Source organism: Salmo salar, chromosome ssa14, assembly GCF_905237065.1.
Source record: "Salmo salar chromosome ssa14, Ssal_v3.1, whole genome shotgun sequence".
Classification (NCBI taxonomy): Eukaryota; Metazoa; Chordata; class Actinopteri; order Salmoniformes; family Salmonidae; genus Salmo; species Salmo salar.
This window is the reverse complement of record NC_059455.1, coordinates 88,312,457-88,325,530: the sequence shown is the minus strand read 5'-3', so window position 1 is coordinate 88,325,530 and position 13,074 is coordinate 88,312,457.

The following is a 13,074-nucleotide window of genomic DNA, read 5'->3' as shown; positions in this document are numbered from 1 at the left end:
ATATATTTATCCTCTCCAATATATTTATCCTCTCCATTATATTTATCCTCTCCTATATATTTATCCTCTCTAATATATTTATCCTCTCTAATATATTTATCCTCTCTAATATATTTATCCTCTCCAATATATTTATCCTCTCCAATATATTTATCCTCTCTAATATATTTATCCTCTCCAATATATTTATCCTCTCCAATATAGTTATCCTCTCTAATATATTTATCCTCTCCAATATATTTAATGAATAACTTCTCCAAACTGTCTAGAACATGTTAGTGGACCACCATCGTACCATCATTGTGTAATGCCAATGTTAACATCCAAAAAGCTTGTGCCCAATGCACAAACAGCACTGTTTCCTACTGTTGAAATACTAATGTTTGTCTGATAGAGCTTCGCTCTGACAAGAGCTTGTTTGATGTCTATAGCTCTCATGTTTCCAGATGGATGTTCACAGAGGGAATGGGACTGTATGTCACTCTGTAATAGTCAAGTCCATTACATTTTGTTAGAGAGGCATTCTCAGTTTTAAATCATTTGTCACAGAGGTCGGAATAATAAATAGCCCAGATCTGAGCCCCTTTGGGCTGTTTTCAACTCTCTGCTTAAGATGTAATATTGAGAAAGTGAGTAGGATTGTTGGTCTGTTTATTTATTGTTCTCTCTCTCTCTCTCTCTCTCTCTCTAAGCCTCTCTCCCACCTTGTAAGTCGACCACACACACACACACACACACACACACACACACACACACACACACACACACACACACACACACACACACACACACACACACACACACACACACACACACACACACACACACACCTATTGTGATTTCATTTCTGGTCCCGGCCTAATTGGCAATTAAACAGTGCTCACAAAGCAATCAGGCGGCAGCCAGGACAGCTGCGATGGAGGAAAAGTGAGCTTGTTTATAATTTTACAAGCTTTAGCTTTCAGATATATTTTAGAGGAGAGGCATTGTAATGAGCTAAATGGCGCCATTGTGTTTTTTTATTTTTGTTTTTTACTTTTGATTGGGCCTAAGAGGTGGTTTGATTGGGCCTAAGAGGTGGTTTGATTGGGCCTAAGAGGTGGTTTGATTGGGCCTAAGAGGTGGTTTGATTGGGCCTAAGAGGTGGTTTGATTGGGCCTAAGAGGTGGTTTGATTGGGCCTAAGAGGTGGTTTGATTGGGCCTAAGAGGTGTTTTTTTATGCCAAAGATCTCTCTTTTGTGTAAGTGTGTTTAAGTGTATGTGTGCATGTTTGTGGGTGAGTGGGTAGGTGGGTGGGAGGTTGTGTATGTGTGGGTGGGTGTGTATTGTTGGAGTGTTTGTTTTTGATTGTCTGGCTGTGTATGAGGTTGGGTGGGTGAGTGGGTGGGTGGGTGTTTGGGTGTGTGGGTGGGTGTTTAGGTGATCATTCTGGTGAATAAACTGTGTGTTACCCCCAACTTTTTTTTACGCAGTTGGAGATGATTGAAAATAGCAATAATTATTCTTGAGTTGAAAGGGATTGTATCTTTTAGTAAACGGTGTGTGCATGTTAACGATAGAGAATGAGGAAGTAGCGAGTAGTGTGTGTGTTGTTGAGGGGGGTGTGGGGGGGGTGTATGTTACCCCATTGAAATAAAGTGTATTTTCTGTGGATCCTGCTCTGCTTAATATATTTTCTTTGAAGTTATTTTTAATTGTGTTGCACGGATGGGGGATAATTAGGAAACAGTCATTAAATGCAGGCTTTAGCAGGGTTGAGTCTTCGTCATAAAGACGCTATTAGGAGAAGAAGCTTGGCATCACTGTGCTAAAGTTATATACAGTACCACTCTCCCTCTCTCAATGTGGGCCATATGCTAAAGTTATATGCAGTACCACTCTCCCTCTCTCAATGTGGGCCATATGCTAAAGTTATATACAGTACCACTCTCCTTCTCTCAATGTGGGCCATATGCTAAAGTTATATACAGTACCACTCTCCCTCTCTCAATGTGGGCCATATGCTAAAGTTATATGCAGTACCACTCTCCCTCTCTCAATGTGGGCCATATGCTAAAGTTATATACAGTACCACTCTCCCTCTCTCAATGTGGGCCATATGCTAAAGTTATATACAGTACCACTCTCCCTCTCTCAATGTGGGCCATATGCTAAAGTTATATACAGTACCACTCTCCCTCTCTCAATGTGGGCCATATGCTAAAGTTATATACAGTACCACTCTCCCTCTCTCAATGTGGGCCATATGCTAAAGTTATATACAGTACCACTCTCCCTATCTCATTGTGGGCCATATGCTAAAGTCAGATTACTCTCTTCCTGCATTACATTAGGATGTCATCTTTCCCCCTTCGTTATATGTCCCCAAGTTTATAGAAGCACAATGAATGTATTACTTACTGAATTCATAAATCAATTAATTAATTGATCAATCAATAAACAAATAAATAAATCCATACTTTTATGCTGTATTTATTAATGGGAAGATACAGTACATTGAAGTCATTGGATGGCCTTGCCAGCTTTGCGGTCTGAGAGATAAGGCTGAAAAGAAAAGGTGAATTTCAGATGAAAAACAAACATTTAGGCAACTGTTCAGGCTTCCCTCATGTCATTTGTCATTGAGTGTAATGACTTAGGCTCTATGCCCATTCTACCTCTAAAAACCCTAATGGAACTGAATCACTGTTTGCTATATTTTATATTATGTGCTTTGAAAGCCCACTGCTCCTCTTGCCAAAGCAGTCATTTGCTAGTCACTGGCAAATAAAATGACAAATGCACTGAAACACTCTCATTTATTTAGGGAGTTGAGCATTTCGCCAGATACGCATTGCCTCTGAAAATAAAATAAATAATTAGGTCAAAACATCCAAATCTACTGCTGCCTGCTTCTGAGGATATTTCACCTGATCAGATATGTATTTCTTCTCCCATATCACTTTGATATTCTTGTTTCAGCTTGTTCATTGTATATTTCTCCGGTGGGGAGGGACTGAGAAAGAGTTAGGACCGAATGTTTAGCAGAGGTTGTGACATTGATGAGAACATAGACTGTTCTACTGAGAGGGAAAGAGAACTGACTATTTAATTATTTCATGGCCATATTGCTTTTCCCCTACTGCCAGATAAAAATACTGCTAAAATACTTTGGTCTTCATTTGTGTAGGCCTTTTACAGTAGACAAAATGCACCTGTATAAGCCGTTACAATGTCCTCATAAGCACAATGTAAATAATAAATAATATCCCTGCCTGCCAGCTTACATCAACAAACATAGGCTTACATGTGGTTTGACATATCAGCCTGCGGTGGTTGACATTTTCATCTCTGGATGCCTACATGGGTTAATATGGGAGTTTTACATGGTTTTCAAATGTATGTAGTCCCTATACATACCAAGGACTATGCATCAACGTCTCTCCAAGGATGTCTGCTATTTCAAATGACACATCAGCTTCTCTAGAGGCTTGTATATCAGTGGCCCTGGGTCAAGAGTGGTGGGGAGCGGAGTGGTTTGTTGCCCTTGGCAATTCACAGCCTGTGTTAAAATAAACAAGGCAATCTATATTGAAAACACAAGGTAGTGTCGACAAGCAAGGCGGAGCAAACTGGTGGCAATCAGTCCCATCCTGCGGCTTTTGGTGTTAGAGTGGCCACAAATCTAATTTCCTGTTTCCCACCGCTGCCGTGGCGGTGTCAAGATGCCAATTCCGACATCAAACTGTGTCCTCTTGGGCAAGGCGACACTGGCAGAATTAAAATGAGTGGAAAATCAGCCACAACCTAAACAACAGCCACAACCTAAACAACAGCCACAACCTAAACAACAGCCACAACCTAAAAAAAAAGAAGAAAGAGTACAATGATTTTAGAATGTGATCGCATATGCAGAGTGCCTTTTTTTCTTTGATTGATTTATGGATTTACAGTTGAAAGTCAGAAGTTTACATACACTTAGGTTGGAGTCATTAAAACTCGTTTATCAACCACTCTACAAATTTCTTGTTAACAAACTATAGTTTTGGCAAGTCAGTTAGGACATCTACTTTGTGCATGACACAAGTCATGTTTCCAACAATTGTTTACAGACAGATTAATTCACTTATAATTCACTGTATCACAATTCCAGTGGGTCAGAAGTTTACATACACTAACTTGACTGTGCCTTTAAACAGCTTGGAACATTCCAGGAAATTATGTCATGGCTTTAGAAGCTTCTGATAGTCTAATTGACATCACTTGAGTCAATTGGAGGTGTACCTGTGGATGTATTTCAAGGCCTACCTTTAAACTCAATGCCTCTTTGCTTGACATCATGGGAAAATCTAAAGAAATCCGTCAAGTCTGGTTCATCCTTGGGAGCAATTTCCAAACTCCTGAAGGTACCACGTTCATCTGTACAAACAATAGTACGCAAGTATAAACACCATGGGACCACGTAGACGTCATACCGCTCAGGAAGGAGACGCGTTCTGTCTCCTAGAGATGGACAGACTTTTTTGCGAAAAGTGCAAATCAATCCCAGAACAACAGCAAAGGACCTTGTGAAGATGCTGGAGAAAACAGGTACAAAACGTATCTATATCCACAGTAAAAAGAGTTCCATTTCAACATCACCTGAAGAGACTGCTCAGCAAGGAGGAAACCGCCATAAAAAAGACAGACTACGGTTTGCAACTGCACACGGGGACAAAGATCGTACTTTTGGAGAAATCTCCTCTGGTCTGATGAAACAAAAATAGAACTGTTTGGCCATAATGACCATCATTATGTTTGGAGGAAAAAGGGGGAGGCTTGCAAGCCGAAGAACCCCATCCCAACCGTGAAGCATGGGGGTGGCAGCATCATGTTGTGGGGGTGCTTTGCTGCAAGAGGGACTGGTGCACTTCACAAAATAGATGGCATCATGAGGGAGGAAAATTATGTGGATATTGAAGCAACATCTCAAGACATCAGTCAGGAAGTTAAATCTTGGTCGCAAATGGGTCTTCCAAGTGGACATTGAAGCCAAGCATACTTCCAAAGTTGTGGCAAAATGGCTTAAGGACAACAAAGTCAAGGTATTGAAGTGGCCATCACAAAGCCCTGACCTCAATCCCATAGAAAATGTGTGGGCAGAACTGAAAAAGCGTGTACGAGCAAGGAGGCCTACAATCCTGACTCAGTTACACCAGCTCTGTCAGGAGAAATGGGACAAAATTCACCCAACTTATTGTGGGAAGCTTGTGGAAGGCTTCCTGAAATGTTTGACCCAAGTTAAACAATTTAAAGGCAATGCTACCAAATACTAATTGAGTGTATGTAAACTTCTCACCCACTGGGAATGTGTTGAAAGAAATTAAAGCTGAAATAAATCATTCTCTCTACTATTATTCTGACATTTCATATTCTTAAAATAAAGTGGTGATCCTAACTGACCCAAGAAAGGGAATTTTTACTGGGATTAAATGTCGGGAATTGTGAAAAACGGAGTTCAAATGTATTTGGCTAAGGTGTATGTAAACTTCCGACTTCAACTGTATTTGACCCATAGGTTTTAACCAGAGAATCTCTGGGCTTTTGTTATAGGTTAGAGTTGCTTATCAAAAATGTTCCTGGTCAGGTCACATGATGTCAGGAAAAACATATTTTAAAGGCAATCAATCAACATATCACAGAGTGCAACTCCTTGAGCATCATTCTGAGCTGAAATGGGTTTCGCAATCAGCTCCGATTGTATTGAGACAGCGTTACAGCTTGCTCAGTAGTCAAAGAGAGATATGATATATGTGTAATGGGGGACTGTTGGTGTAAATATATGTAGATGACAATTGAAATAGGCAGAGATAAGTCTGGAGACGTAGATTCAAATGTAATGTATGTGGATGACGATCACGGTCTATTTGTATGATGACTGCAATGGATGATATCTGGAGATGAGGGTAACAGTAACAGCCTAATGTATGTAGATGACGAAAGATGCAGCTGAGGTATGGGAAAGAAAGATGTGCTCAAGCCAAATGTATGGAATAAGACGTTGAAGTGGCTCATGTCCAGAGACAGAGGAAGGTCAGTTGGTTATAGTCCATTTAAATAAAACTGCTAGCGGCTGTGGTGGAGAAAAATGAAAATATGCAGTAGGACATCAGAATGGAGGTAGGTAATCTATGGGAAATGTGTAAGGCATTGTTCCATGTCATTTTAGTAAGCCATGACACCCACCATCTCAGATGGTTCTGGAATTGTTTCTGTAGTTAGAAACCTGTACGATTAGCATTTCGTAAAAACGTGCATTTATTTCAATATAATTTGATCTCTGAAAAATTATGCTAATTGACTGCACCCAATTTGGACATTTTAATTCATAGGATTCAAATAATATTCAATAACTATAGTACCTAACATTTGATTTGGACCAAACTTTTTTCTAATGGTGAGTAAGACAAGGAATCCAAAGAAGTGGTCAAAATCCACCCACGAACCCCCCACACCCCACCCAATCACCCCCCCAACAATGAGTATATAGTATCAGTCCTCTATGTTTGACTAGTAGTATGTAGCTGCGGCTCAGAGTATTGATTTTTCGTCCTATGTAATGTATTCTTATTTAATCTGGTGATGTTTTTTCTGTTCAGTGAAATTAGTCATTAAAGTAGTTAGGTTTATGTCACATCGTACATCATTATATACCAGGTTCTGACCACTAGATGGTGCTATTCCTGCTATAAGGTGATACTAGTTTGAAGACCCCCCCCCCACCCCCATTATTCAAGGGTTAGGTCACCCAAATTACAAAATTACATATTGGTTTTCTTAACCTGTAAGCAGTCTATGGACCAGGTACAGTATGACAGCAACCAACGCTTTGGTTTTGTTAACCTGGCCACTGTTTTAAATGCAAACTTTTTAGCATTTATGGCACAAATCCAATGCAAGTCAATGGTACTTATATTAGTATTACCAATACTCCGGGCCGCAGCTCCATACTACACGTCAAACATAGAGAACTTACACTATCTCTATTGTCGTTGTTGAGGTGGGGTTGGCATGGGATGGGTGTGGCTGTCCGTCCGTGGCTTTTGACAATTTCAGTGTATTTCTCATGTCTAGAAACAAGTTTGGTTCAAATAGGATGTTAAGTACTATATTTTTTGAAGATTATATGAATCCAACAATTAAAACGAGCAATTTGGGTGTAATCAATTAGCTTAATTTCTCATCGATTAAATTATATTTCAACAAAATTGTGTTGCAGGAATGCTAATCTTATCTGTTTCTAACAACTTTAACAATATCAGAACAATCTGAGATGGTGGGTGTTGAAATCATCTTTCTTGTGTTTTTTGAAGTGGAATGACCCAAAGAATAAACAGTGAGAAATAATGTAGAAAAAAAACAAGGATTGTGTTTGGGAATGCAAAAGTTAGTATTTCCTCTCATTTTGAGTGACTTCCTCTATGTTTGGCTAATCAGATTCCGGAGGTGTGTGTATGAAGGGACCCACAGGGGACAGAGCGCCTCAACTCTGACTCTCCAACACTTGTCTGTGACACTCATCTCCAAAGCCTTCCAGAACAACAACACCCACCCGTCTATTGAAGGAAGAGCGGCGATCCCGGGAAAAAACTGTTTTATGAACCCCACTCTCACGGTCCAGTACATAGAAGTTTTATTTTATTTACACTAGCATTCAAAAGTGGGGTCCCTTCGAAATTTCCTTGTTTTTGAAAGAAAAGCAATTTTTTGGTCCATTAAAATAACATAAAATTGATCAGAAATACCGTGTAGACATTGTTAATGTTGTAAATGACTATTGTATTATTGTAGCTGGAAACGGCTGATTTTTTTATGGAATATCTACATAGGCGTACAGAGGCCCATTACCAGCAACCATCACTCCTGTGTTCCAATGGCATGTTGTGTTAGCTAATCTAAGTTTACCATTTAAAAGGCTAATTAGGTCCAGTGTGGCTCAGTTGGTAGAGCATGGTGTTTGCAACGCCAGGGTTGTGGGTTCGATTCCCACGGGGGACCAGTACGGGAAAAATAATGTATGAAATGTATGCATTCACTACTGTAAGTCGCTCTGGATAAGAGCCTCTGTCAAATGTAATTGATCATTAGAAAACCCTTTTGCAATTATGTTAGAACAGCTGACAACTTTTTAATGGTAGTGTATGTATTATTATATATTTTTTAATTTAGGGGGTAGATCAGTTTTAATATTGCAGATAGATTGTAGCTTCCAACAATGTAATTGTCTGCATCACTTCCAATCCCCCATATATTTTTTTGCAAATATATGCAGTGACTTCGGAAAGTATTTTTCCTCATCAATCTACAAGCAATACCCCATAATGACGCAAACATAGGATTTATTAAAAAAAACCTGAAATAACACATTTACATACAGTAAGTATTCAGACCCTTTACTGAGTATTTTGTTGAAGCACCTTTGGCAGCTATTACAGCGTTGAGTCTTCTTGGGTATGATGCTACAATCTTGGCACACCTGTATTTGGGGAGTTTCTCCCACTCTTCCCTGCAGATCCTCTCAAGCTCTGTCAGGTTTAATGGGGAGCGTTGCTGCACAGCTATGTTCAGGTCTCTCCAGAGATGTTCGATTGGGTTCAAGTCCGGGCTCTAGCTAGGCCACTCAAAGACATTCAAAGACTTGTCCCGAAGCCACTTCTGCATTGTCTTGGCTGTGTGCTTAGGGTTGTTGTCCTGTTGGAAGGTGAACCTTGCCCCAGTCTGAGGTCCTGAGCACTCTGGAGCAGGTTTTCATCAAGGATCTCTCTGTACTTCGCTCTATTCATCTTTGCATCAGTCCTGACCAGTCTTCCAGTCCCTGCTGCTGAAAAACATCCTCACAGCCAGATGCTACCACCACCATGCTTCCCCTATGGGATGGTGCCAGGTTTCCACTAGAAGTGACGCTTGGCATTCAGGCCAAAGAGTTCAATCTTGGTTTCATCAGACTAGAGAATCTTGTTTCCCATGGTCTGAGAGTCTTTAGTTGAATTTTACTGAGGAGTGGCTTCCGTCTGGCCACTCTACCATAAAGGCCTGATTGTTGGAGTGCAGCAGAGATGTTTGTCCTTCTGGAAGGTTATCCCATCTCCACAAAGTAACTCTAGTGCTCTGTCAGACTGAATGAAGACCCAGAGTTAACTCTGCAGCAGAGGATAAGTTCATTCGAGTTACCAGCCTCAGATATTGCACCCCAAATAATGCTTCACAGAGTTCAACTAACAGACACATCTCAACATCAACAATTCAGAGGAGACTGCAGCAATATGCCATTCAATCTGGTTTGCTCTTAGTGGGACTATCATTTGTTTTTCAACAGGACAATGACCCAACACACCTCCAGGCTGTGTAAGGGCTGTTTGACCAAGAAGGAGAGTGATTGAATGCTGCATCAGGTGACCTGGCCTCCACAATCACCTGAGATGGTTTGGGATGAGTTGGACCGCAGAGTGAAGGAAAAGCAGCCAACAAGTGCTCGGCATATATTGGAACTCCTCCAAGACTGTTGGGAAAACATTCCAGGTGAAGCTGGTTTAGAGAATGCTAAGAGTGTGGAAAGCTGTCATCAAGGCTAAGGGTGGCTACTTTGAAGAATCTCAAATATAAAATATATTTTGATATGTTTAACACTTTTTTGGTTACTACATGACTTCATATGTGTTATTTCATAGTTTTGATGTCTTCACAATTTTTCTACAATGTAGAAAATAGTACAAATAAAAATAATAAACTTCAATGAGTAGGTGTGTCCAAACCTTTGACGGGCAATGTATGTGTAGAGAAAGTTATTTGTAGTGAGTTGGTGGCAGCACCGCCTTGCAGACACCTCCTGATTCAGAGTTAAATTAATGAAACAAATGTGGTTTGCTGAGATAAAGCACTTTAAAGGAGGTAACAGGACAGATTCGCTTTCCATCTCCCTCCCTCCCTCCCTCCCTCCCTCCCTCCCTCCCTCCCTCCCTCCCTCCCTCCCTCCCTCCCTCTGTCTTTATCCTTTTTTCTTATTTTTTGTTTGGAGTATGTGTACGTGAGTGTATTGTACATGTGCGTGTATAGTGTGTGTGTGTGTTTGTGTGTGCATGCATGGGTGTGCGTGTGTGCGTGCGTGCATAACCACTGGTGAGTGTGTGTGTCTGCATCAGCATCACAGAGCCCAAATCCCCGAAAAACCTTCCCAGTGTGATTGTTCTGTTTCTACCTGGCTGTTTTGTGTTCTCTACAGATGTTTCCAAACAGTAGCAGGCATCCTGTCCTCCACATCTCTGGAGATGGTTCCACACAGCAGCGGGCCTCCTGTCCTCAACATCTCTACAGATGGTTCCACACAGCAGCAGGCCTCCTGTCCTCCACATCTCTGGAGATGGTTCCACACAGCAGCAGGCCTCCTGTCCTCCACACCTCTAGAGATGGTTCCACACAGCAGCAGGCCTCCTGTCCTCCACACCTCTAGAGATGGTTCCACACAGCAGCAGGCCTCCTGTCCTCCACACCTCTAGAGATGGTTCCACACAGCAGCAGGCCTCCTGTCCTCCACACCTATAGAGATGGTTCCAAACAGTAGCAGGCCTCCTGTCCTCCACATCTCTGGAGATGGTTCCACACAGCAGCGGGCCTCCTGTCCTCAACATCTCTACAGATGGTTCCACACAGCAGCAGGCCTCTTGTCCTCCACACCTCTAGAGATGGTTCCACACAGCAGCAGGCCTCCTGTCCTCCACACTGAGAACTCTGTGTGTGGTAGAGACCAGGGTTGGAACAAGTCCAACACACACCTCCCTACTTCTGTGTATCTTGGCACCAAGTCTCAGCATCATTGGATTATTGCATTTAGTGTGTATTCATGGATGTCAAGGGAAGCTAGGCTTCCCCAAAAAATGGACAAAGAAATTGACAAAAATAATGAAATACAAATTGTTATCTTTCATCACTCTGTGTTTCATAATTTTCCTTCAATTTGCAAGAGGCTGAATGTATCTCACAGGAGAAAGCATCCGAGTGAGCAAAACAATGACCGCTGTCTCTCTACGTGTACACCATCTATCTGATGCTGTCTGGTCCAAATGAGTATGACATTGTTGCCGCCCATAGCATTGAAGGCAAGGGAAGCCAGCGAGCAGCTGGCCTCCCTTGACAAAAAAAGTTACAAAAATGTCCAATCAGCATTGAGCTAAGCTGAGTGAGCTCAACTGTGAATGGTCCTGAAGCACCAAAAAAAAGTGTCAAGGGAAGACAACTAAGATTTGGTGTCACTCCTATCAAAATTCCAATGAGAGCATACGTCTTTGACAAAAAAAATGTATTGAATTGTTGCATCTCGTTGTGTTGTTGTCCTCCCGTGACGATTTAGCAAGCTCGCTAAAATTGTCCCTTTCCTAAATTAGCCATGGATGGAGATCGGGATTTGGACTTGTGGTTTTATTTAATTCTCCGTACTGGCCAATGATTATATTAGCGATTCTTATCCAACCATTAATTCATACATTGTTGTGCCCCTAGAGAGAGAGAGAGAGAGAGAGAGAGAGAGAGAGAGAGAGAGAGAGAGAGAGAGAGAGAGAGAGAGAGAGAGAGAGAGAGAGAGAGAGAGAGAGAGAGAGAGAGAGAGAGAGAGAGAGAGAGAGAGAGAGAGAGAGAGAGAGAGAGAGAGAGAGAGAGAGAGAGAGAGAGAGAGAGACAAAGCCTGGCAGTTTACCTTATTTCTTCCCTTGGCACAATGTCTGGGAGAATGTCTTTCCCCCCTCTCTCTCTCTCTCTCTCCATCCCACCCTCTGTTTGTGTCCACTCCCAAAACATCCAAATAAACTCAGAGTAGCCCATTACTACAATGGTGCACTTTTACAGCAATTACTGTGTATGGTATTTTATTTAAAAAATGAATTCAGGGGTGGCCAATTGAGACCAGGGTCTCATTCTCAATGGTGACCTGAAAACAAACAATTCCCTAATAAACATTTAAGAAAACAGCAAAAACATAATCTACAAGATAAAACCGATACGCTACATTTCAATCCAAATACTTATTACAATCAACCAAAACACTCAAAATGTAATGAGGATTGTGAATTATGGGGGGGGCGTTAAAACTAAAGGCTGATTTACGTAGGTTGGTAGAGACACGAGGGACCTGAAAAGTTAACCATCCCTGTGAGCGGGTTTGGTCCCTCGCATTTTTGGACTTTAACAGAGAAGTGAGATATGTTGGAAGCTTGTGCAACAAAGCTTTGTAAACACAAATGGTGACTTTCTGATAAAGGTATGTATGTAGTATGTACAGTACCAGTCAACAGTTTGGACACACCTACTCATTCAAGGGGTTTTCTTTATTTTTACTCTTTTCTACATTGTAGAATAATAGTGAAGACATCAAAACTATGAAATAACACATATAGAATCATGTAGTAACCTGTAATGAACTTGAGGGGAGGCAGAGAGCTGGTTTCAAGCACAGGGCACAGCAGGTGTTTATTGTAAAGGACCACAGTAGGAGGCAGGTAGCTGGGTCCAGGGGCAGGCAGAAGGTCATACACAGGGGGTCCAAAAAGGTAACAGTACAGGCAGGGAAAAGGCTAGAAACGTAGTCCGGGAGATCAGGCAATAGATAGATAACAGGAAATCCGATAAGCTAAAGTACAGGCAGGGAATAGGCAAAAGGCGTCGTTAGTGAGGCAGGCAAAAACTATCATACACAGGACGAGTAAATTAAGGGCAAAAACAGAGCTCTGAAAGACATGTGTCACAAAACTATAATATCCTCTCTTGGGTATGTGGGACAAAATCGTCCCACCTAGTCAACAGCCAGTGGAATCGAGTGGCACGAAATACAAAAACCTTAAAAATGCTATAACTTCAATTTCTCAAACATATGACTATATTACACCATTTTAAAGACAAGACTCTCGTTAATCTAACCACATTGTCCGATTTCAAAAAGGCTTTACAGCGAAAGCAAAACATTAGATTATGTTAGGAGAGTACCCAGCCAGAAATAATCACACAGCCATTTTTCAAGCTAGCATATATGTCACAAAAACCAAAACCACAGCTAAATGCAGCACTAACCT